Consider the following 26,145-nt stretch of genomic DNA (forward strand, 5'->3'; position numbering starts at 1 on the left):
ACACACACACACACACACACACACACTAAACCTGAGTACCTCAGAATGGGGCTTTATTTGGAAATAGGATTTTTAAAGGGGTAATCAGGTTACAGCAACATTTGAGAGAACCCTCCTCCAATGACTGCTGCCCTTATAAAAGTAGAAATCTGCACACAGAAAAAAAAAATGCAAAGAGAAACAAGGAGAAAATAGGCATTCACAAGCCCAGGGAAGAATCTACATCAGATTCATCCCACTTATCCCTCTGAGGGAACCAATCCTAACCGCACCTAGATCTTGGACTCCTAGACTCCAGGACTGTAAATACATTTCTGTTGTTTAAGCCACCCAGCCTGTAGTCCATGTTATAGCACCTCTAGCAAACTCATCCCAGTATTTTATGCTGCTAACTTGAGAAAACTGGAGCAGCAACCTGTGGGCAAGTCACTGTTTCCCAGGGTCCAGAAGAGGGTTCTCCTCACCTTTTCCACTTCCCCTCTTGTCCGGGGAGGATACAGCTTCCAGGATACAGCAGGACAGGTAGGACACAGGCATGAGACAGGTATTGGCACCTTAGTTATATGTTCAGGCTCTTGCCAAGAGACAGTCCCCAAATTATCTGAGGAGCTGGCATCTCTCATAGTCCTTCCAGGATCAAAGGCTTATGTGGCTCTTTGGTTTTATAGAAAAATGGACACTTGGGAGAAATGAAATGTCCACATCAGTTCAATTCATAACCACACAAAATTACAGATCCAAAAACATGGGTTGAGCTATTCAATATGCCTTTCAAACACAGATCTTGCAAGGGATTCAACTAATTCCCAAATGATCCGTGGCACCTGTTTGCATCAAATCCAGATTTGGTTTGGTTTTCATTCAAGAACCAGTTGGAGGCTTATTTAAAAAAAAAGATTTTACAGCACAAGAAGAGAAGAGACTTCTTCTAAAGCAATAAAGAGAAAGCATTCTTTTAACAACTCAGCACAAGAAATGAAAAACAAAATATTCACATTAGTTTCTCTGAATGTACAGGAAAGTTTTACCTCTCTCAGACAGAGACATCAGATAAGAAAAAACCAAAAGGGACGGATTGAGAGAAGACCACCAAGGAAACTAAAAAATTCAGAATTAAAATTTCACTGACGGTAATAACGAACACGGAAAAGTCCAGTTTGTCATGGAAAAATTTGTAAGTTGTTCTAGAACAGAGAAGAAAGGGAAAAAAAAATGATAATTTGAGAGAGGTTATCAGTTATCAAAAAGACAAGCTAGAAATCCAACTTCACATACCAGCTGTTCTTGAACAAGAAAGCATCACAAGTTGAACAGTTATCACAAATTTAAGGTACAAAAAAACTTTCCTGAGCACAATGTACTTGCCAGAGTTGATGTAGCCTGGGCTCACATATTCATAATATTAATATAATTTTAATATTAAAAAGCTACACCCATTAATATTTTTAGTGTTTTGGTAAAATGTTTAACTCTAACTTTATTTTTTTTATTTTATTTTATTAGTATATGTTTGTAATTCATGCAGTTTATGATCATCTTGGGGAGTGGTTACATGTACATATTACAGCTTGGTTTTTTTTTATTCTCCTTCCCTTCCTCCCCTCTCCTCCTCTGGTTCCCACTTTGTTTGGTACCAGGAATCAAACTCAGGACCTTGCACTTGCCAGGCAGGAGCTTATGCCATTGAGCTACATACATCCCCAGCTCCCCCCCATTACTTTTCATACCTGTTGGTACTATTTGCCTTAGTACATGTTATGGCTTCTAATGTTTACCCTGATTAAGGTTATCAGGTTCTTGTACACGGCACATCTTTATTCCTCTGATTTCCCCTTCCCCTTCTCCCTTTCCTTGTTCCCTTGGCCCATTTCCCTATTGGATGAGATCTGTCCCCTTGTCCCTTTCTATCCATCTTTTATCATTTTCTTTGTTTGTACTTTGCCTCACTCAAAGGGAGACCGTACGGTATTCGGGCTTGTGTGTCTGAGATATTTCACTCAGGATTATGTTTTCCAGGTGCATCCATTTTCCTACAAATGCCTCAAATGTGTCATTCTTTAAGGCTGAGGAATTCTAACTTTCTATTTTAAATTTTCTTCATATGTTCCAACAGAAAATAATTAAAGATACCTAAAAGGAAACAAAAATTATTCTGACTTCAGTTTTAGCACAGATGCAATTAAGTTGAGAGAGTAACAGAGAAAACTCTATATGGTATTTATGGTAAAAAGACTGTGACCTTATATACTTAGTTCCTTTGTTATTCACATATGAAAGACACTCTCAAAAGTTTGAAGACTTTGAAAATAAAACACTCACAACCTTTTCCTAAACAAAAACTAAGGCAATGCAAAGACATATTATAACCACTGAACAAATGAATCAAAATTAAGAACTGAAAGGAAGAGGAGTGAATATAATATAAATGATAATAAAATTACAATCTATCAAACATGATCTCCAAACCGTTGCTGTATAGTAATTAAACTAAGATCAGAAGTTTATTTCTCAAATAAATCTTGAAATGTATTTATATTTTATTAATCACAGTAATACAATAATAATTTTCAGTAATTATTAGACTGAGATTACCTGGGTGGGGGAGATAGAAATAGGTATTTGGTGTAAGGAGTAAAGCCACTGTAAACTAGGTTATTGTTGATTTAATAATTAGAGAAATGTAGCCTAAAGGATATTTTGCCTAACATTTATTTATGTTTTTTTCTGATTACAAGGAAGGGAGATGTTAATTTCGAAGAATAGACAATCAAGAAAGAAAAACATCTCTTGCAATTAGAGCACCCAGAAACCATCATTGCTGGTATATTTACATTTCATCCTCAGAGCTAGGCTGCGATACTTACAGTTTTGTAATATGCTTTTACATGCAACTAAATAAATCCTTAAACAATCAGATTTGTAATGACTGGTAGCAAATTATCCCATTTGTATTAGTCTTTTTAAAATTGCTGTTGTAACAAATTACCACAAACTTAATGGCTTGAAAGGACATGGATTTATTTTCTTACAGCTCTGGAGAAGTCTGACAGAGACTTCGCTTGTCTGGGCTTGTTCTTTTGTGGTGCTGGGTGAATCTGTTCCCTTGCTTTCCTCCAGCATCGTGAGACCGCCTGTTTCCTTGACTCATGCTCTCTTCTCAGGAACACCAGCAACACCACATCTCTCTGACCACTCTGCTGCTGCTGCCCACTTCTGTAGGACCACAATTTAGAAAGACTGTCTGCTTTAAAGGACCTGTGTGATTAGATGGGGCAGACCTGACAAACCAGGACAAGTTCCCATCTCAAGAACCTTATCCACTTCTGCAAATCCCTTGTGCCACGTAAGGCAACGCTTATCAGGGATTCCTGGCATTAGGATTTGGACCTCTTGGGGTGGGGAGGAGCCTTACTCTGCCAGGCAAAGTGCTATGTGATCATAGCCTATTTAGCCAGTTCCCTTCTTTTGGCATTTGTTTCAATATTTTTAAAATAAGTTTTAAAATTCTACGTAAGTCTGTCCAAACTGAGTATTTCCACCAGGCAAATTTCTAGAATTAGAATTGTAAGTCAAGGGCTGTTTTTTTTAAGTGCCAAAGTTCTCGACATTTACTTCCTGAAAGGTCTCAAGGTATTCTTTTCTAGTAGACTATGAAAATATTTGATTTTGTAACTTGTGGCTGGGGACCATATACCTACTTTTTAAATATTTGAAACTTGATGAGTATTATTATTGTGCCAAGTACATTTCTTTGATAACTAATCAGCCTAAACTCTTTATATTTTTTAAAGAAAAAGCCCTAAATCAACAGAGGTCTTTTAGTTCATCATTAAAATGTAGTGTATCGTTTCTATACCTGGACAATTTTTAAAACTTATTCATCAGCCTGCTGTACTATTCTTTCTTCAGAGACAGATTCCATCCAAAAATTGTGTGATGCCTTTGTTTGTAACTGTCATGGCATGCCGAATCAGTGTAGCTGAATTTGAAATAGGTTTAATGCCATTTCTTGCAAGGATTAACTCATCTTTCTGTGCCTGAGATATTGAACATGCAACACCTTCCCTCACTTGAATCATGTAGATGTATTTTTTACCCCAAAATGTCAGATTTCAACAAGAGACACATTTGCCTGAGTAATGACATTAATCAGGGAGATAATCATACAGCTCATACAATTACTTTGCATTTGCATACTGGAAGTTCTGTGTGATGCCCCTGAGCACATTCTGTACAGGACTCCACAGAGTGCAAACAGTAGCCAGATCTTATTTCCGCACCATTTGTCAAGCAGAGCCTTTACTTCTCCTTTTCAAGGAGACGGAGTTCTACGTTGATGTGATTGAAGTCCCTCTGCAGGATTCCACTGGGGCCCTCACAATAACTATGCATCTCTTTAGAGTGATGCTGGCATTTTCTGAAATGTCAACAGTCTGATTCCCGACAATGGTATTCATGCTCACGCTGAATTTGGCTTTTCTCCTGTACTTTCACTGGCCATATATCTTTCTTATGTTTTGAAATTGGTTTAATACCTTTGCCCATTTTGATAATGGGGTTTATTCATCTATTTCTTAACTTGGTTAATAAGAGTTGTCTCTGTATCAAGAGTATTAACTCTTGCATTAAACTGGAAGACTTGATGTTAAGTGAAATAAGTTTTGCACAGAAAGCCTTTCTCAATAATGTGTAGGAGCTAAAGTATTCATCTTGTAGAACTACAAAATAAATAGTGTTTCCCAGAGCCTGGGAAGGGTGTGGTAGAGAGGGGATAAAGGGAGTGCAGTGAATGGTACAGGGTGCAGTTAGATAGGAGGAATAGCTTCTAATGTTCTGTAGCACAACACGCGCCCATGGTTGACAATAATTAATTATACATTTAAAAATAGGTAGCAAAGAGGATCCTGAATGCTCCAAACACACAAAAAAGATAAAAGTCTAAGGTGATGAATATGCAAATTATCCAGATCCAGCCATTACACATTGTATATGTGAATTTAAATGTCATACTAATCCCACAATTTGTACAATTGATAGAAGAGAACTATATCTCTCAACCTGCTATATGTCAGATGTGCTGAGTTCGTGTTCACCAAATATTTAAGAATGAATCCCCCAGGGGACCATGGACGTTAAGAGTAGGAAAGGTATACTGAGAGATAGCGCCTGAGAGACAGGAGAGGTCCCAAAAATGGCTTGCCACAGAGGCCATTTGTCCAAAAATGTTTAATGGAGCAAAATCACAAGGTGGGTACAATGTGGATCAAATTATAATCAACCAATCTGATTACAAGTGTACTTGCTTAGGTATTATGTATTGATCCAGTAGGGAAGCAGGGCATGTAGCAAGGGTATATGGCTAGTATATGGCTAGTATCATTGGCTTATCTATAATTTCTAAAGCAGAATTGGTTTGGGGGAGGGATGGGTCCAGATGTTTTGGTCACCCACCTGGATGTCTGACACCTATCTGAACTTAATGGACTAGGTGGTACTAATTACGGTATAATTTTAAATTGCTGTTTATCCCTTAGGGAGACATGCAAGCCCAGCCATAGTGACTTTATCTTGAGGCCTTGCCTTCTTCAGCTGTACCTCCAGCCACAATTTTGATGTGTTATCTTCTGCAATGACTCCCTCAAGGGCCCATTCCTGTCTTTCTACTGATTTCTACCTAACTGAGCTGCCTATAGTACAGTTACTACTCAATTTAAAATGTGCCATAAAATTAACTCTTTTTCTATAAGATGGAAATATATACCGGAGAAAAACAAACAAACAAAAAAAAGATGGAAATATATCTCAAATTTATTTGCTTCTTAAATTTTTCTGAGATATTTTTGGATTCAGTGTCATATATATTCTCTTAAGCATTTTTTCACTACTGGCTTCTGACACCCCAAGATTTTTACCTCTACTTCCTTGTGGTTTTTGTATGGAGTAGGGTAAATGTTTATTCAAATAGTTTATTAATTGTACTGGAAGAATTTCTTGGCAGATCTCTCTTTTTCCATAAGTGTATAATAACGTGGATAGCTTATACTGAATTCTTGTATGTAGTAGGGTCTATTTTTAGACATTTTATTATGGCTGCAAGATCCACCTTTCAAAAAAAAAATCCACCTTTCAATCCTTGTGTTGATTTCACACTTTTATTGGGACTTTATCTTAATATCTGACTGCATAGACAGGTGGCTTCTACTACCATTCTAGACATACCATGTGACTGTTTCTCGTTTTATAGACTCATTTTCCAGTTTATTTTGCCAGATGAACTTTAGAATCACAAGTCATGATGCAAGAGAAATTTCACTGTAATTTTTATTGAAATTGCATTAGAATATAAGAACATTGAGAGATAATTGATCACCTTACCATTCTAAGCCTACCATTTTTAAGTTTTCCTTTTTATCTCTGACAAGTACTAAATGTATTCATCATACAAATGACTTTCATATTTTAGCTTGTTCTTCTTGTTTATCTTTTTACTGCTAAATGTAAAAGATATTTTATCGTTATATACAGTCTTTATTGTTATTGTGAGTACATAGAAAAACACTATTTAATAATCTATGTTGCAAATAGCTACAACAAGCAGAAAGCATACTTTGTTATAAAAACACAAGGCATCTATAACACAAAAACAAGACCATGCCTGTATCTCAGAATGAACTAGAATGGCATTGCCTTTCCTTTAGCTCTGCATCCCTCTGTATGTTTGCTCTATCCTCCTCTCTCTTTTTTAGCAAGGAGACTTTCTCAGATAATTTGAACTACATAAAAGAGGATGTAACTTCTGATAGCATCCAACTTACAGGTTGCAACTCCAGCCACCCACAACCTTTAGCCCATGCACTTGCTGTGCTCTCATTCTCTCATTCTTATTTTTCGTGCTTCCAAGTTATCTTAGGAAGAGACTTTTGGTCAGACTGATTATAGTTTCTAACCGTGGAAGAATCAGTGATGATTCAACCAAGGCTAAAGGCTAAGGTGTGTATGGGAAAGTAGGGAGTAAGAGGGTGAAAGTACTGATCAATTGGCCAACAACCAGGTGAGTACCCATCACAGTCCTCTTCAGATTGCAAGTTAGATGCTCATGTCAGTGTACAGCACGGTTTAAAGCAGGAATAATATTAAATCATATAATAGTGGAGATCCTTATAGAATTGGAATGCTTTTACACTTTCATCATGCTTGTTGATCTCTAAAGAAAGGATTCTTCCCGGTTTCTAAGATTTTATAAGAAAGATGTTGAATTTTATTGAGTTATTTTTAGATTTCCAGTTTATGCCTCAATTGGTTTGGGTAATTTGTATGTATTTCCCTGGAAAATTATAATTTTATTTTTTACATTCAATTTTCATGACCTTTCTTATATAACATCTTTAATCCTTGCAGAATATCCATTGACATGATTATTTTTGATTATTTTTATTTCGTACAATATAAGTATTGTATATTACTGCTGTGTTAATGTTTATTTGCCTGATATCTTTCTTTATTAATTTGCTTAATTCTTAAGGAATATGTTTTTATTTAAAGAACAACAATGTTTATATCACTTTATGAGACATTCTTAAGAAGTAGGAAAATAACTGTTTTGTATAAAATATTGTATAAACTAGCTAACCTACACAGAGAAACTTAAATGGTTCATTTTAAGTTTCTTTTGATAGAATGAATAAAACCATAATGAATACTAATAACGTAATATTAAGATAACAATCAATCTCAATATCTCTCCCCCCACACCTTTTCCCCCTTCCTATTAAGGCATCTACATTTTTATATTGAACTAGAGTATTTTGTTCAAAATACATCATAAAATGTTCCTAGAGAAAAAAATTAAATGTCACATTTTTAATGTACCTATGCTCCAACTTTCTAGAATAAGTCATTAGTAAAGTTCAGAGTTGATCATTCCTATCTCAAGTTTTTTTTCCCATTTATCTGCTAAAGCTTTAATTTTAATAATAATACACAGCCTGGCAATGTTTGTCTTTGCTTTACCACAATAAATGTAGACTTGCATTTATATAGACCATATGCCTACAGAACACTAAATTTGTTGTGAGGGCTTATGTAAACACCTTTATTTTAGAATTTATACATTTTAGCTGCTACAAACTGATTCATGTTTTCATTTAAAGCAAATAAATATAGAAAGGGCCTAAAAGAACTTGAGCCCAAAGGAAAGCATGAAAAAAATTCTATGTTAGAATAAGTGATTAATAACAGTTGCTACAGGCAAACTCTGACTTTTCATTAGGTTAGCTCAGTAGTTTAGTGATTCATCTTCCAAAGTCTGACACAAGTCAGAGGGCACTCTCCTCCATTTGAGAACTGAGGATCAAATCTCCCTCTGTCTTTTGACTCCGCCATCTTAGCCCATGACTTCCAAGGTTACCATGGCTGGGTAAGGGAAGTGAGGATGGCATATCAGGTTTTTTTGTTTGTTTGTTTTGTTTTTCTCCGGTACCGGGAATCTAACTCATGACCTTGTGCTTGCCAGGCAGGGGCTGTGCCACTAAGCTAAATCTCCAGCCCCACATATCAGTTTTTCACTGTCTTAGCCTGGAAGTGACACGCATCACTTTCACTCACATTTTGTTGGCTAGACTTATTCACACAGCCTAGCTGCAAAGAGACTGGGAAGCGTCATTTCTCATGGGATCAGGATAGAGAAAATAATTGCATATATAAAAGCACCAGTAGTCTTCCTCAAGCGATAAATGCATAATGCTTTTTTTGCAAAGTGCAAATGGAACACTAGCACGGACTTTTAACAACCTTGAAACATCAACAAAATTTTCCTGAGTCATACGTCTTTAAATGAAATGGCAACATATAATTTATGTGCAAAACAATTTTAAGTGAAAAACTCAGTGTTTTAACTGTTTCCCAGACATAAGTAGTACACAAAAATACCAAAAATATAATCATGTTGACTTTCAATTACAGGGAAATGTATCTATTACCAAGAAAGTCATGAAATATAATTAAATTTATCTAAGATGAAACAAGTTCAAATAAACCTATTTATTCCCTCTGACACATTTTTTTCATGTCTTGCTGGAGCTTCTCAATTTTTATTATCATATCTGGTTGTTCTAGTCCCAAGGCGTTCTTTCCTAAAATAAAAAAAATATTGTGGGCTTTCATATGAAGACATTGCCTCTCTTCTGGTCTCATTTGGAGATCCAGAATTGTTGGCTATTCAGATAGTTGGGCTATGAGACAGAGCATTCCTCTGCCACCCGGTTTTAGGATACTATTATTTTTCTTTAAGAAATATTGAGATGGGGTTATGAAAACCTGCCTACTTTAGGACACCTTTGACCCTCATAAATCTGTGCTCATGTGAACTTTGTATTATATAGCTGTCTTTTGAATGTGTAGATGTCACAAAGTAATAACACTTTATTCTAAAATGCACTTTCACAACATGCTTTGACTTAGATTTTGCAAATAGATTTCCAGTATGCTTCTGAGTGATATTAATGGGGAGATTTCCTTTCAGATGCCCAACTTTTGAGTAGTCTGTACTTCTTAGTCTTGTTGGGCTTTTCTCCTTCAGTTTTGACAAACTCACACAATGCTCACTGTGCATTAATAATTATTGGATTCACCCACTTGCTCCACACCTAACACTGCCCATGTTTTTCTCTATTGCTGATGAAATATGTTTCAGTTCCATAAACTATATTTATATACAAGTTGTTCATCTTTTCATTTGTGCATTTTTCTGAGTAATATTTTTAATTTTTTTTGTTTTAAAAAGAATAGTAAAAAAAGAACAATAGCAAAATATAAACAAAACAAAGCAGGAACATTTAAAGTGATAGGGGGTTTCAAACCAAAGTAATCAACTTTTTAAAAACAGTTTATGTAGTTTATTTCTATGCTCCTGATCATTTACATCATTTTCTTTCACTATAAAGTGTCTTGACCATTAGCGTTTCTTGTGATAGTAGATATACCCAGTTTACTTCTGCTTCTGTGTAGAGTGATTTGTTTCTACCTCTGTTACAACATGGGATCTGTTTTTTTTTTTATTTATTTTGTTTCCTTTGTGTAATTACATATTCTGCTATTTTTTTTAGTGCTTAGTTTTTCATTAAAAAAGCATAGCTGAAGATATTCTTTTCTTCCTACAAATATCATGAATAAAACTGTATTGAATAGCTCTGTGAAAGACGAACATTTTAGCATACATTTTCATTCCCCCTTCCTCTCATGCTTCCAGTGTTTTAACATATAGAATTTTAGCTCCTATCTTACTGTTAAATTTTATGCTGTATATTTTTTCCTTGAAATATTAGCTTTGATGTTAAAATTAAACCTTACAACAACAGTATAACTATTAAGCCCTAACTTTCTGTTTGTATTGTTTGACATAATCTTTTTAGTCAACAATTCTCTTTTTCTTGTACTTTTCTGAACTATCTCTCTCCAACTGAATAATGTCTTTGAGCGGTCTTTTGTTTTCACCTTTGTTTTGGGAGTTTTGTTGTTTATTTTTCTCAGGTACAGTATTCCTGGTATACTTTCTATGCTCTTCTGAGAAGTTCTTTCTGTTAACACATGAACAACTTAGATAAATAATTTTCAACCTATAAAATTTCTCCTGCTATGACATTATAAATGTGATTCATTTTCTAGGAGACCCAGACTGTTTTCAATTCAGCAGCATTTTTCTTCTATTATGTTTTAAATCATTATTTCTGTGCAAACCATTCTACTCAGGAATCTCAATTTCCTCATTATTTTTATCTTCTAGTCCTTTTCCTTTTTGTTTAAAGACAACATTTAAAGCTGATTCTTCCATGATTAATTTACTTTCTGCAAGTAACTTATTCTAGTGCTGAATTTAATTCAGTAACCAGAGTTAACTCCTTAGTATTGTTTCTCTTCTCAATAATTTTTTTTGTCTGCCTTTTCTCTCTAGCTAGTTCCTTTTTATTTCACCTTTTACTCCTTTGATCTCTAATTGGAACTGTTCTCTAGTGTTTGTTATCTGGATAGGTACTTTTCAAAGCCTAAAGCCTTCAATTTATTTAACTTTTTAACAATTATAATTATTAAATTTTTGTTTGAATTTAAATTTATCTGCTTTTATATAATTTATATCAGAAAGTTTCTATGAATCTTCCTTCAAAATTGTGTCCTTCATGTGCATTTTGAGCATTTTCTCCTTTCATAATCCATTCTCACTAAGTTTAGTGTTTTTTTTTTTTGGTTTTTGTTTGTTTATTTTTGTGTGTACTTGTCCTTTCATGTGGAGAGGTCTGCTAGGTTTTACTGCAAAAACCAATGTGGGGTTTTTTTAGACTTGTTTCTCTTCACTACCCACCTAATTATTGACAGAATTTTCATCTCAGTCAGATCTTAAAATCAAGTGTTGTTTGGTATTCATACTTCCCAGCTCATTTTTCAGTTTGGTTTTTTTTTTTGTACTTTTTTTATCTTTTCGAGACAGAGTCTCAATATGCAACTCAGGCTGGCCTTGAGCTCACTTTGTAACCCAGTCTGGTCTTGAATTCGCAACAATCCTCCTGCCTCAGCCTCCCGAGTGCTGGGATTGCAGGCATGCACCACCACGCCAGGTTTTTCACTATTTTAAAGTCTTTCCTGTAGTGTCAATATATTGCCAGAAGAAGACATCAAGGCTTCTGCCTGTTTATCTTTGCATGACTGACATTGCTGCACTTTCAGATATTCCTTCCAGTTCTGTATGTGCCTTACTCAGTGAATGACAGGCTGACATAGTAAATTCTCAAAAATGGTTTCTTCAGTTTAACTTCCAGAATATACCTCAACTGTTAGCTTCAGCTCCTTCCAGCTGCCAGTCAGACCCGCCTAGATGTAAATGTTTCTAGTCACACAGCATTATGGATAAATACAGTCCCAGGACAGTAATTAATGGAAGATGTAGTGAAAATGGTGCTTAGTCTAGGAGTCAGATGTACACTAGTTTTCCCTTCTTTTGTGAGATTTCATGCTTCTTTAGAAAGCATCATCTGTCTTTAGAAAGTGCACATAGCTTGATCAAATGAAAATGTGACAGCCTTTCTCCTTTCTCCTGTCTGTGGGATTCCTAAGAACCTTGGTTAGTAGAAATTCTTCCTATTTCTTGGCATACATTTTAAGAAAATTTAGAGGCATGGGGAAGATATATATTTAGCACAACTTTCTGAAATCTTATGGATCTAGAATTACTTAATAGCCAAGCCGGACCAGAAGTCATATCTCCTATTCCTCAGTCTTTCTTACAACATTAACTACTTATCCTTCCAGAAAAATAATACCCCCCAAAAGGTGTTTTACCAGTTATTGGTTGTTGTAAGAATTAAGTGAAATAATCGATCTCAGGCACTTAGGACAACAACCTGAGGTTGGCATAATTACCAGATCTGTTTACAGATGAGGAAGCAGATACTCAGAGATTGAGGTAACTTGCTGAGAGCTGCACACCTGATTAGTGGTAGAGCCAAGCAGGAACATGCGCTCAGCAGAGTTCAGAGCAGAGGCTCAGCCCTAACTTAACTGCCACGTACAGAGCATCTCACCTGACCACAGACTCCTCCCTTATCAGCTCTGTTCCCTCTGTTGTCCTAAGCATGTTGATTTGTGAGAGACTCCGCTTCCAGGCCCCAGCTGCCAGGTCAGATTATGTTGCAAACATTCAGCTGTCTCCCTGTGCTACACCACACACTCAGCAGGCATTTCAACAGAAATTAATTGATGAAAATATATGGCAGTCACCCAAAGCTGATAAACACAACTTTTAAGCTTGCTGATAAAAACTAACAGATTCTTGAGTTAACTTCCTCTGAAGATTGGAATAGAGACCTCCTACCCCTTAAGGTCATTTCCAGTTTTGCTAGTTAGCTAATTAAGTATATATTTTATCTTAGAAAATAGCAGTCCTGTTGTTGCTTTTTATAGTAATCCTCTTATTAAGTCAGGCCCTGGGAATACATGGTATGCAAATTATGCCCAGGAAAAAGAGGGAAGGAGAACAAGCCTTGGAAACCTCTCCATGTCCACACTTGATCTAATTGGAATCATACTGTTTACATGGTTACATGGTATAATGCTTTACCTACAGCTGGCCAAGCCATCATCCACCTGAAGATCTCAAAGAAATTCATTTTAAGGCAATGATATGCAAAAGTAATGAGGAGTGTTGGAAGACCAACCTGGTTCACAGCTAGAGTGTCATATTTTCTCCGCCTTTAACTATCTCTATGACCTCCTTACATAGCTAAATTTCCACTCTATGCTGGTACAGTTTGACTTAACCCATGAAGTTATAATGACAGTTGCATAAACTCATGTGTGCACATGTAAGTTCTTTGAGAAATAAGCTTAGTGGTAGAGTGTTTGCCTACCATGCACAAGGCCCTGCGGTTACATTTCCAGCACCACAAACAAAACAAAACAAAACAAAACAAAAGGACCTGGCCTCAGCTCTAAAGAAACAGGTTCCCCACTTGTCACAGTCCTTGCCCTCAGCTATTTCCAGACTGGCTGGGCCACTTATGACTCCTTCCTTGACACATTCTACACGAACTGGTGGAGGAAAGAGATGTGTGCAATCCTCTTCAGCTCTGAACAAGTACCATCCCAAAGCCATTAAGCCAATTCCTTGTCTTTTCAAGTCCTTACCACACCTATAAAAGGTTACTGGTCAGGACCTGAATTCTCTCTTTTGGGAAAACAGGAAAATGAAATGTGAATGCCTACAATGTCACCAAGTAGGTCTTGTTTCTCTGGATGGAGGGGGAGGACTACAGCGTGTAGATGGTAGAAAGGGAAATGAAAAAAAGTGATTTATCCAGGCTTGGAGCACTGGGGTCCTGCCTGCCTGTAAGTCTTTGTTACCAATTTTCTCTAAGCTAGCATCCTTTCTTCTTCGCTCCCCTCCTTGCCAGCCCCTCAACCCCCATCCCACCGCTACTGAAACCCGAATAAAAGCTAAGGAGACAATCTCTGCATCTCTGTTTTGGACTATAGATCCAGGTCAATAGCTGGAATGCTCTGGAGATTTGAGTCCTTTGGAGAAATAGATGGAGCCTCTGGCCTCTGCTCTCACCCCTGCAATGGGAAGGGAGGGTGTTACTTCACAGTGTAGAATAGGCTTTCTCATTTTCTTATTCATCTTGATAGAAATGCAGTGTATCCTTCCATGTAACTACATCTTCACTTCCTTTAAGAGAGCAGTAATTTTCAATGAACCTTCCAAAAGACAGTGTAGAATGTTAGGTTGGAAAAGAGATTGGAAAACCTAGAAAAGGTCAGTATCTTCATTTCCCAGGGCTTCTATAACAAATTACCACAAACTGTGTAGCTTAAGAAAATGGAAAATTATACAGTTACAGAGGCCAAAAGCCCAGCAAGCAAGACGTTAATAAAGGTTGCCTTCTCTCCTAAGATTCTCAGGGGAAGCCTTGAGTTGCCTCGTTTACTTTCTGGTGGTTTCAGGTTTTTGTTGGCTGTGACTTCATTATTCTAATCCCTGCATCTGTTCTCATATGGTCTTCTCCTTTATGTGTTTCTTCTTCTCTTTGTCTTATAACACTTGTGACTGGATTTAGGGCCAAACCATGATAATCCAGGATGATCGCCTCTCAAAATCCTTAAATGCATGTGCAAACACCCTTTTCCCAAATAAGGCAACATTCACAGGGCCCACGGATTAGGGCACAGACATATCCTTTGGGGGCTACCATTTAACACACTGCAGTCAGATAGTAAACATATCAGCCTTTATAGGCCATATGGTCTCTGTCACTCTGTTCAACTCGGCTACTGTAGTAAAAACAGCCATAGACCATAAGTAAACAAATGAGCATGGCTGAATTCCAAGAAAACTTAATTTATGGGCACTGAAATTTGAATTTCATACACTGTCCACACATTATGAAACAGCCTTCTTTGTATCTATTTTTTCAGTTTTTAAAATGTAAAGATATTCTCTACCTACAAGCCATATAAAAACCAGGCAACAGTCCAGATTTGGTCCATGGGCCATAATTTTATTTTTTTTATTTTTATTTTTTAATTATTTTAAAGAGTAAAAGAAGGATAACATAATAATAGGGGGTGCTTACCAAATTACAGACAAAGTGGTAGGAGATTATCAATCATTATTCTTTTACATATTGTTATCTACAAGATAGTTTCTCAGGAAAACAGACAAATAATATTGAGTTATAGACAAAAGAGGTACGAGATTATCAATAGTTGTTGTACTATACTTAGGTATCTTCAAAGTGGCTTCTAAAGAATATAAATAGAACTATGCATGAGTGACCTATTGAATAATCATTCAATAATTCTCAATAGTTGTTGTAGGAAACACATAATAATAAACATGGATCCATTTATGAAATAGGATAGGAACAATACAAACATTACAGAGTTATGGATAGATTTCTAGGAAAATAACAATGACTGCTGTAATACATGGTGGTATCTTCAAAGTGGTTTCTCAGGAAGACAGAGCTACACAAGAAGGATCTAACAAGTAGTTATAGCCTAAGAGTTGTCAAAAATCAAGTGAGCCATCTGGGGCAAAAGCCATTTTTTGTAGCGTTTTCTCTCCAGCCTCCCATCGCATTGGGACCCCACAATCAGTTAGTGTCCTCTCCCCAACTGTCAGCACAGGCAGAAGGAATCCTGCTGTAGACTTCTCCAGAGCTCCACCACAGCCTGTACTGTCAGGGGAAGAATGGCTTCCAGTGAGTCTCTGCAGGTACTGTGCAAGGTCCTCCTGGTTTACAGCTTCCGAGTGGCTCTCATGACCCGAGTCCACAGGACCTCTGACTCCTTGGGCTTAGTCTGCATTCTCATGTTCTCAGAGTCCTTGTTTAGCAGTTGCTCCTCTGCTGACTCTGGACCTTTCTGTTTCTCAATGGCAGGAGCAAGAGTAACCCGTTGTATGGCATGCATTCCCAGGGGTTTTTCCATTTGAATGTTTCACACATGTCCCAGGGTGGGCATCTGCAGCCAGTGCATGGTGGGCCAATTGTGTCATTGTTTCTCTGTGTCTTGATAGTTCTCAATTGAGCGGCGGCGGCTGGCCTAAGGGCTGGTACGCAACAGTGCTCGCCGCCGCATGGCTCCCCGTGCACCAGGGGCCCTCCCTCCGGAAGCCTACCAGGCAGAAAGCTAGCCAGCCCAAAGGCCGGCGCTCCCCGCCCGTGGCTCCCAGGGCACCGGAGGCCCTCCCTCAGGGGGCCTACCAGGCAGAAAGCTAGCCAGCCCAAAGGCCGGCGCTCCCCGCCCGTGGCTCCCAGGACGCCAGAGCCATGGGCCATAATTTTAAAATCCTGAGTTAGAACAACAATATCTTTTTTTGTTTTTTTTTTTTTGTTTGTTTGTTTTGTTTTTTTTTTTCAGGTACCAGGAATTGAACTCACAACCTTGCACTTGCCAGGCAGGTGCTGTGCCTCTGAGCTAAATGCCCAGCCCCAACAATATCTTTTAAATCAGCTTAATTTTTTGAAGGTCTCCAATACCCTTCTAACAAATCTAGCTCTTTTCTGTTTTCATTATCTTAAGTGTTTCTTTGTCTTTTGTCATACATTGTATGATAAAATATAAATGTGGCTTCATAAGAAATATAATAAGGAAGGGTAACTGGTAGTTTCCTAAGGTGGGAGGTGATTGTCTTGTCCTATTTTACATATATCTGAGCTATGGGATCCTAAGAACATCAGGCTGGTGATATCTGTGGCAGGAGTAGACCCTTCCGTAGGTGAGCTGGTTCACATGGGCTGGTGGTATGTGGGGCAATTGTGAGTGCTAAGTGACATTTGAGGACGGACAGAGACAGAAAGAGGGAGTGAAACAGGAAACAAAAAGAGAGACTGCAAAATGCAGAGGAGAAGGGAAAGACAGAAGGATGAACTTGGACTGCTCTTGACAAGAGAGGAAACTAAATCCAGAAGATGCAAAGTGAACTTCAAACTTAACAGGTTGTCTCAAGAGAGAGGACAGTTAGAGGTGTCATAGAGTAGGAAAAATTAAGACATGGTAAGAGCCACAATTCCAAGAATGGAGAGATGATCCCAAAGGTTTGAAGACAGGATGGACAAAGATTTGGGCTTGGGGACAGTTACTGAAGGTTTTGGGGAGGGGCTTTTTTGTCTTATTTTTTGAAATGGAAACCAAGGTATAATAACCTTCCAAAATACACAAAGTTGTAATTACCCAGCTCTTTCCTTTGGCATGGAGAAGGAAGGGTGGTCAGAGAGGGCCCTGCTCTGTGTGGATTTGGACAAGTAAAAGATCAGGAGGACACAGACTTGCAAAGAGTGGCACAGCTTCATAGGTTGCTCCTCAGGACTGAGGGAGCATGTGACCAGAAATGACTTGGAAGCCAGCAGTGAAAGTAGGGCAGGGAGGAGTTGGGTAGGAGAGCAAGGGTTAAGCTGGCAGCAGAAAGGTCTGGGAAATCTACACTGGTGAGGGGATACAGGGTGGGTGGACAGGGGACACCTGGGTCCAGAGGACCAGAGGGAAACAAAAGATAATTAGGGGCCACTGGACATGGTCCAGGCAAGATGCACAGGGTCTGGCCTACAGTGAAGGTGAAACAGGCCTGACCCTCCGTGAGGAGTCACCATGTCTCACCGACAGGCTTACTTTCTCACTCAGCTATGCTGGGTTTGATACTGAATTCCCAGGGTTGCGGTTTTTAGCCTTTTTCCATTTATTATTATTTTCATTTATGCTGATTATCTCCCTGAGCCAAACTTCCGATTGTAAATCCTCTGGGGTGAGCAGTTCCAGCAACGCAGTCCTTCCTCAGGACATGCTCAGTGCAGCAAGTCTAACTACCTCCCTGAGACCCCTCAGGGGTGGTGGAGTTTGAGATTTTCAGGGGCAGAACAGTCAGCAGCAAGAACTTCGCTCTAGCCATTCAGACCCGTGGGAAGCCAGGAGCCTGAACAATGGCAGCCTCAGGCCCGCCCTTCCTATGGGCCAGGCACTGACTGATCTGGCAGGGGGAGGACCCCTGAGGGAGCTCATGTTCAGCACAGCAAGCCCCCACCCATGCCCTTCAGTTAAGCAGTTGGCCAGCAGGATCAGTCTTAAGTAACATGCGATAGCACAGCTGGTCCCTTACCAAGGCCAACATTTGTATAAGTAGGGACCACCCCGTCCTTTCCTTGAGCAGCACCCTGGATAAAGCTGAATCACACTGTTCACCATTGAGACGCCAATAAGCATTTAATGAGTCTGACGAGAGTGTTTAGAGTAGTCTTTCATAATCTCCCTTGGAGTCATGGATGGCTTCAAACTGATTCCTGATGATTTCTACTTTCATGCCATGACATCCACTAGATTTTATAAGATGACAATGACCATGATGCCATAACTGGCCTGCCATCTTCTTGAGCTTTTGCCTAAAACAATTCCCATAAACAACTCCACCACACCATTCTTTGGAATTAGTCATTTTTGATCTTTGATGATAATAGAATGCATGGTCTATTTTCCCAGGGTGATCATTTTAGAAGTGAGTTGCCCTACTGAGAATATAGCTAGGGTGATTAGGAGAGCTGCGATCTATAGGCCTGTTTAGTGATACTCTTCAATCATTTATTAAGCATTTATTGAACTTCAACTATGTAGCAACTGCTAAGCTTGCTGTACTCAGAGTTAGAGGGAATCAGACCTCTGATACATCCCTTATCAACCTTTTGGCTGAACTGGCCAACCAGATGTTAATTTTCCAGTTCCTATAGAGCTTTGAGCATGCATGTATTAAAGTTCTTACCTCACTATATTGTAATTAATGCTAATTTGCTTTTTTTTTTTTTCCACTAAATTCTAAGGTCTTCAAGGGAAATTCAGTGTCATTTATCTTTGCAAATCTTCTCCCAGGCAAAGAGCCTGACATTTTATAGACATTAAACAAAAACACTTTGTAAGGGTGCCTAAACAAAGGGGGGAATGTGAGCCTAAGCCTATTACATTATGACCAGTCAATGGTTGTCACTGGAGTGTTCCCACTGAGGGTCTGGAGAAATGTCAGCCTTAGGGCCCTTTATAATCCTTACAATAGAAGTAAAGGACAATTGAAATGTCAGCTGGTTTTGGCCATGTGCCTGGCATCTCAGGGTTATGTTGGGGGGCTGCTCTCCAGCTAGGTTCTGGGAAGGAACATGATGTATATTTAAGAGTTGGCATCTACTTAGGCAAACAGGAAAACAGTCTGCGCCCTCACTTGAGTGAAACTGGAATTCTGCTCACCATTCAATGGTAAAAACAATGATGGACATTGCAAAACATCTCAGCTCAGTTGGCTTCCCCGGCAGCCCAGTTTGCGTAAGTGCAAAAGCACACAGCAGATTGTGTTTCTGTGTTAACAAGGTCACAGAACGCATCTTGGGATGAAAAACCAGTTCTAAGGCGGAAGAGACGGAGACATTTTTCAGGAACATTATCTCAGGGCCATTATCTTTCCCACATTCCATGTTAAACTGTTGCTTAGAAGATCACCAGAATCGAAAAGAACACCATCTGCTTGTATAGTGGTGTACAGTTTGAAAAACATTTCACAGTCTTTATCACATTTTTTCCTGCAACTGCAGCTCTACTTTATAGATGAGGAAATTTGGACTCATTAGGATTTAGTGGCTTCACAGAATAAGTAGTAGATTCCACTTATATTGGCTCCTTCATGGATATCAGCAACACAAGGAATTCAACAATCCTGAGCTCAACTTTGGCAACCTCACAATTCCGCTGAAACTATTCCTTTCATTGTGACCAGTGATCTCTAGATATAATGGATGCTTTTCCATCTTTATCCTGCCTAACACATCTGTAACAAAGGACCACATCTACTAGTCTCTAGCTCCTGAGGCTTCTAAGATGCTACTCTTTTCTAGTTTTCCTCCTATCTCAGGCCACCCCATCCTTATCTCATTGTTCTTTCTGTCCTGTGAACCCTAAAACATATTGCTATTATCCAAGATTTGGTCTTTGGTCCTTTGCTCTATGCAGACCTCTCTACTGAATTCAAAATCTACATGGTGTGATTAAAATATACATTAAACATTTACATTTTAAAATTTATCACAATAAAAGACACATTAACATCAATCCACCTCAAAACAGTCCCCTTCACTTTGAACACACTGCTCTATCATTCCTACCACTTTCTGAAGCAGTTCTGCAAGTCCTTTTTGTGAATGTCTTTACAAAATGTAACCAAAAAATTTAGCGAATGCTGCTGTGGAGTGTCATCCAATGGAAAGGCAGGCTTGTACAAAGATGACAGTGTGTCCTTGTCTACATTATTCACCAGATCCGGCACTGTGGAACTTCTGGCTCTTCTCCAAAGACAAAATGACTATGAAAGGTAAGCATTTTAAATCAGTTCAGGACACTGTGGATGCCATGACAGCACAACAAACAACACAAAAGAGGATTTCAAGAACTGCTTCTGAAAGTGGCAAGATTAATGGGATGTTTTCAAAGCAAGGGGGGATATTTTGAGGGGCATTAATGATAATAAGTGCTTTAATGTAATAAGTTTTTTAAACTTAAACATTCACTGAATTTTTCAGTCACAACTCATATATGCTAAAGTGCTTTCTGCATCTCAGTACCTGTGTGCGCCGTAAGAACCTCAAATTCTATACCTCTAAAACCAAACTTACTAAGTTGTTTGAACATCAGAGCATGAGGGCTGCCCATTCAGTACCATCTAATGTTCCTCTACTCCTTGAAGTTTCCATTATTTCTTTTAATAAATGATATTTGACAGTTTTCTCATTTAGGTCCGACATATTTCAGTATGTATTTGTGTAGGGCAGGACACTGTACATTGTCATGGCCATTTTGATAGTATCTTATTTCCATTGTACTTTATAAATGGCTATGATGAAAGCTACTGATTTTCAACACAACTGTTTTGAAAGCAGCTCTCTTCCATAATCTAATTAGTTTTGCTTAGTTTTAATTAGCTTCTGAGTCATTTTTTAGTTGATTATCTTTGGCCATTATCTACAAATAATGATAGCTACCTCCTACTTTATATTTCATACTTCTTTTTCTTTTCTTAATTGCATTACTGGCATGCCTAGGACAATATTATTACTAGAAATAATAGTTATTTCTGTGGCTCTTGACTTCAATAAGAAGAGAGACCACTTCTACTTTTCATCATTTGATTTAAAATACTTTTACCAGGAAATTAAATATATATTTTATTAATGACATATCATTCTGCTTATCTTACATAAGTAAATTATGTTAAATGTTTATTAAATGTCTTTTAGTCATTTAAAGAAATGATTAAAAATTGTTTTCCCATTGATCTATTCATATGATAAATGATATTAATAGCATTCTCAAGATTGAATCATCTTTGTAGTAATGTTTTCCCAGAAAGATTGCATTTAGTATAACAACTTAAAATCTTACTCAGCTCAGGGGACTACATTCCAAATGTTTTCATTATTGCATTTGCTTCTAAATTCCCTGTCATACTATGTTTTATCTCCTAAACCTACTCTTGATATCACTTATGTTTTTACATGTTATGTTCATCTGTGTCTTCCACATCTGGCTTTTTAGAGAATTTCTCAAACTCGACTTCTGAATCACTGATGTAACTTTTCTATGCTATCCAATCTGTGATTTCTCTGTACTACCCAATCTATTATTCACTGCTTCCACTTGCGGGCAAAATTTGAATTTACAAATTTATAAGATAAATTTACATTTGGATGTGATATTGTGTCTTCCAATGTCTAGTCCTCTCTCATACCATAGGCTACAGACCAGCCAGTTCTCCCAGGATGTGCTCAAATTGTTAGTCTCACTGAGATTATGAAAGCATTTTGAGGCCTTTTGTTTGTTATGCTTTACTTTTAGAGTAATTTTTCATCCAAGAACACTTGCTCTACTTCTTCCAATGAGATTTTTCAAATTACTGCATCATTTCATAGATTTGGTGGTTTTTCTATGTTTGCCCATCTTTCCTGAGAAAGTTCTGTTTGTTCCAGGTATTAAGTGATACTTGTTTCTGTCAGAGATTGTAGAGTTGCTTACTCAAATCTTATATCCAAGAAGAGAAAATGACAAGTCAGCACCTTGGTTTTGTAGGGGCATATTTAACTATAAGGTACAGGATGGGCCTTCAGCCAGAGCATCTGCACCCAGAGAACCTGGTGTGCTGATGGCCTCCTGTGCCTGGTTATCTCAGAACTCCCAAATCGAGCCTGCACTTTAATTACCATACCTTTCCTGGCAGTGGGGGCCCTGTCTACCAGCTCCCACTGCACTTTTGAATAGTGGCCCATGGAGTCCTGGCCCTCCAATTTGGAAATATCTGTACCAATTAGAATTCGCCTTAATTATGGAAACTAGGAAAGGAATTGTGCTGAAGACAGTCCTGAGTAGACAGCTTCATTGCAGACAGATGAGGATTCACTCCTCTGGCAACTGGCTTCTGATGTCTTCCTGTACACTCTGCCCTTGGCCTCACCTGTTTCAAGAACCTCCAAACTTGGGAGTGCCTGTGTCAACATTTGCTTCATATGCACAGAATTGGAGGTGGTCCGGTGGTCCATCCAGGCCATCAGCATCATTATATATATATAAATTAGTCAGTGTGATGCTGTGACTAAATGCCTGGTCTCTGGAGCCAATCTCTTTGGGTTAGAGTACTAACTGTGCCCTTAGTTACAGGACCGTTGGATCTAATCACCTTCCATGTACCATAGCTTCCTCATCTTTAGTAAGACAATGATAGCTCATCAATGAGAATACTGATAACACATTCCTCATGGAAGACCATGAAAACTCAATAAGCTAACAGATGCTAAGCATTAGACAATCCTACCACAGTAATTCTCAATCAGTGTGTTTACTACTGCAGAAAAGCACCAATAGTTCTGTTTCAAGAAAGGCACGCTTTCCTGATTTTTACTCTTTTTTAAAAACACTTCAAAGGAGCTTTAGAAAGAGTTAATGTATAGATTTACTTTTGGGGGCTAGGGATATAGCTCAGCAGCACAAGCACCTGCTTGGCAAACGCAAGGTCCTGAGTTTGATTTCTGGGACCAAAAGAACAAAAAAACAAAATAAAACAAAAAAGCCATAGGTTTACTTCTATCTCATTCCAGAAGCTCTAAGGTAATACTTTTGAAATGAAAGATGATCATTTCACTCCACTGATTTAAATCTTTGACTGGCCATCATTGTCAAAATAGGAAAAATGTAAACTCACTGGTGGAATTAACAAAGCCACCCCAGACACAGCCTATCTTCTAGCCTTCTCTCTAATCTAGTCCTCTCTCATACCCTAGGCTACAGACCAATCAAATCTGCCAGGTTCATTGTAGTAGTCCAGTCCGGAACCTGCTGGCTCCAAGGCAGGATGGCACGTGGCAGAAGGCCAACAGCTCATGGCAGTGGAAAACAGCACAAGCAATGAGAGAAAGAAAGAAGAGTCTGTCTGTCCTTTGTATTGTACGTAGGATACCCACCCTAGGGCGGTGTAGCACTCACACCCTTAATCCCAGCATTGGACCATGAATCAATCACAAACTATAGATTTAACCACCACTGAAAAGCTCACCCCCCACGACTGCATGAGGATTTCGGGGGACATCTAGACACAAATCATAACAATACCATAGGGCTTTGTTTGGATGGAACTTCTACTGAGAAAGCCCTTCCTTCCTCGCTTCTCAACAGTCCAGGCACAGGAATTGCATGTCCACAACTCTGAAGGCTCACTTCCCATTCTGCCTCTCCTATGAGATCCAGAAGAGCACCAGGTAACACCCCTGCCTCAAGCCATCTGCACTCAGCCTGGGGTCCTCTGTGTTGGGTCCATGAGGCTCTATCCCCAAGTGCTATGATTGTGAACATCAACTGCAGAGATTATTAAAGGTAAAGGTATTATTTCTGGAAGATTTCAATTCACTAGGTTAGAGGTGTAGTCCAGGAATCATATTTATAAAACAACTGAGTGATTCTGGGAATCAGTCCAGATTTGAGCTAATAATACGGCCCCTCTGGCTGTACTCTGGCTAACCTGTATCCTCTGGTAACCTACCTTCCCTTCTGGTTAACCTATCTGATTAGCCTGGCCTCCTCTCCGGTTGGCACAGCCTCTTCTCTAAAGCCCATGGATTCTTCTAGGGCAGCAGCAAGTCTGATCTGTCTTAGGGCCCCAGCACCTCATCCACCTTACTCCTGGCACTCAAACATAGGTTGCATAAACAGATGAACAACTCATCCCTTCAGCCTGTTAGGTATCTCCGTCCTTTAATTTTCACCTCTTTGGTGACTTTCATTTGACTTTCACGGACTTAACTGAAGAGCTTGTGAGAGAGGCAGGAACGATTGTTTCCAGTCTGGAAACATACACCACCCTTGTTTTTCAAACTCACTGTGAACATTGTCTTTTTTCCTCCCTGTCTTCCTGAGAAAAGAGCCAGGGGATCAGAGGGGCTATTGTGTAACCACCTTTTCCTAAGACGTAAGTATTTGGCAACTTCAGGCTTGGCATGAAGACTGGCATGGGAATGAGAAAGCTGAAAGCTCGGGAGGCATGAGCCAGCACCTTAAATGGACTTAGTGATGAGCTGCACGGAGTGTGGAAGCAGCAGCCAGAGACACAGGGACGGAGCCCTTCTCCTCCTCACTGACCTCCACTGGCTGCTCACTTCAGGGAAGCAATGAGTCACTCTGAGCCCTAAAAACAGGCTCTCACAGGGCTGTCATGAGAATCACATGAAGTAGTAGTACATGTGAAAACACGAAGTGTGGTGCAATAAGCATTTCCTCTCTGTTGCTCTTGAAGCGGGGGGCTAGAATCTTAAAGCAGAACGTCAGGAAGCAGCCTAAGGCCTAGGCTGGGACTATCATGGTGGGGTGGGTGGACATGGGCTATGCAGTACCAGGAAAACAGAGCACATCTGCTCAAGCAAGCAGACCAGAGTGCCAGGTCATCTAAAAAACAGAACATTTAAAGAGACCAAGTGAGCCGAAGCATCCCAGGGTCTTCAAGATTTGCTGTGATGGGAGATGGTGTAATACATTTCCAGCAGATGTAAGTGCTTTTTGGGAAAAGGGCCATGATTCATTTATTTGGGTGTTCCTAGTGCCCAATAGAGGACCTGACAGAAGACCAAGAAATATTTGTAAATTAAGTAACACATGGATGAAGACACAGATTGGTATCAACTCTCCCTAATTCCCTGGTTCTGTCCTCTGATCAATTTTTGGCTTTGCATTTCTTCTCTATGTGTGATGAGAGTAACTCCATGCTTACTGAGCCTCTCCCCTCTGCCTCCATGCTTTGATGTAGTCAAACCATCCCAGCAGAACTCAGTGTGTTCATGTCTCTTGTTTGCTGGTATAATTCTAAGTATCATACAGCACCTTTACCGGGGAGAGTTTCATGTTGGAGACACTGGAAGTTCTGTTTAATGTCATAGGGAAAAGTTACCATTTAAAGCCCCCAACTGTTTTCCAAGGATGGTGAGTTCTCTGATGAGTTGGCTTTGCTCTGCTAAGATTATATAGACATAGATTGTCAAACTAGGAAAACTAGAAGTTTCTACATAACAAGGAAAGAATCATTTTGAACACTTTTGGTGCAAGCCACAGGGAAGTATTAAAGGACACGCAGTGAGCCCTTCTTGATATCTCTAAATTCCCAGTTCTCACCAGATCCATGAACTTTTAAGGAAAGCAGTGAAAGAGTGTGTTTTGCATCCATGTTAGTGACGGGAGAAGAGATGATCTGGTCCCACTGGAACAAGTCACGGTGGGAACCATGTTCAAAGACTGTGATAATCCTTATGTCATGAATTACACTTTGAACTTTACCAAGACTATAAAACCAGGAACATAAGCCAAGTTAACTTGGATCATTGGAGCAGTCAGAATGGATATTTCAAGCAATACCTATATTTAGAGTGTGATTTTTTTTCTTCTGGGATTAAGTCATGAATATTACAAAGCACCTTTATTACAGAAGTGTTATGATTTGGAACTTAAATGTCCCCAAAGCTTCATGTGTTAAAAGCTTGGTCCCCAGTGCAGCAGTATTCAGAGGTAGGGCCTTTGGGAGGTGATTACATCATGAAGCCTCTGATC

At 38.9% G+C, this 26,145-nt stretch overlaps 1 protein-coding gene and 1 pseudogene across 1 annotated transcript in view; one reads left to right on the forward strand and one right to left on the reverse strand.

The window, feature by feature from the left end:
- Nucleotides 1-26,145, forward strand: part of Tacr1 (tachykinin receptor 1) — a 147,533-nt gene that overhangs the window by 30,188 nt on the left and 91,200 nt on the right. The window lies entirely within an intron of this gene.
- Nucleotides 3,875-4,457, reverse strand: LOC102018108 (annotated as a pseudogene).

Source organism: Chinchilla lanigera, unplaced genomic scaffold (assembly GCF_000276665.1).
Source record: "Chinchilla lanigera isolate Chin_1 unplaced genomic scaffold, ChiLan1.0 scaffold00023, whole genome shotgun sequence".
Classification (NCBI taxonomy): Eukaryota; Metazoa; Chordata; class Mammalia; order Rodentia; family Chinchillidae; genus Chinchilla; species Chinchilla lanigera.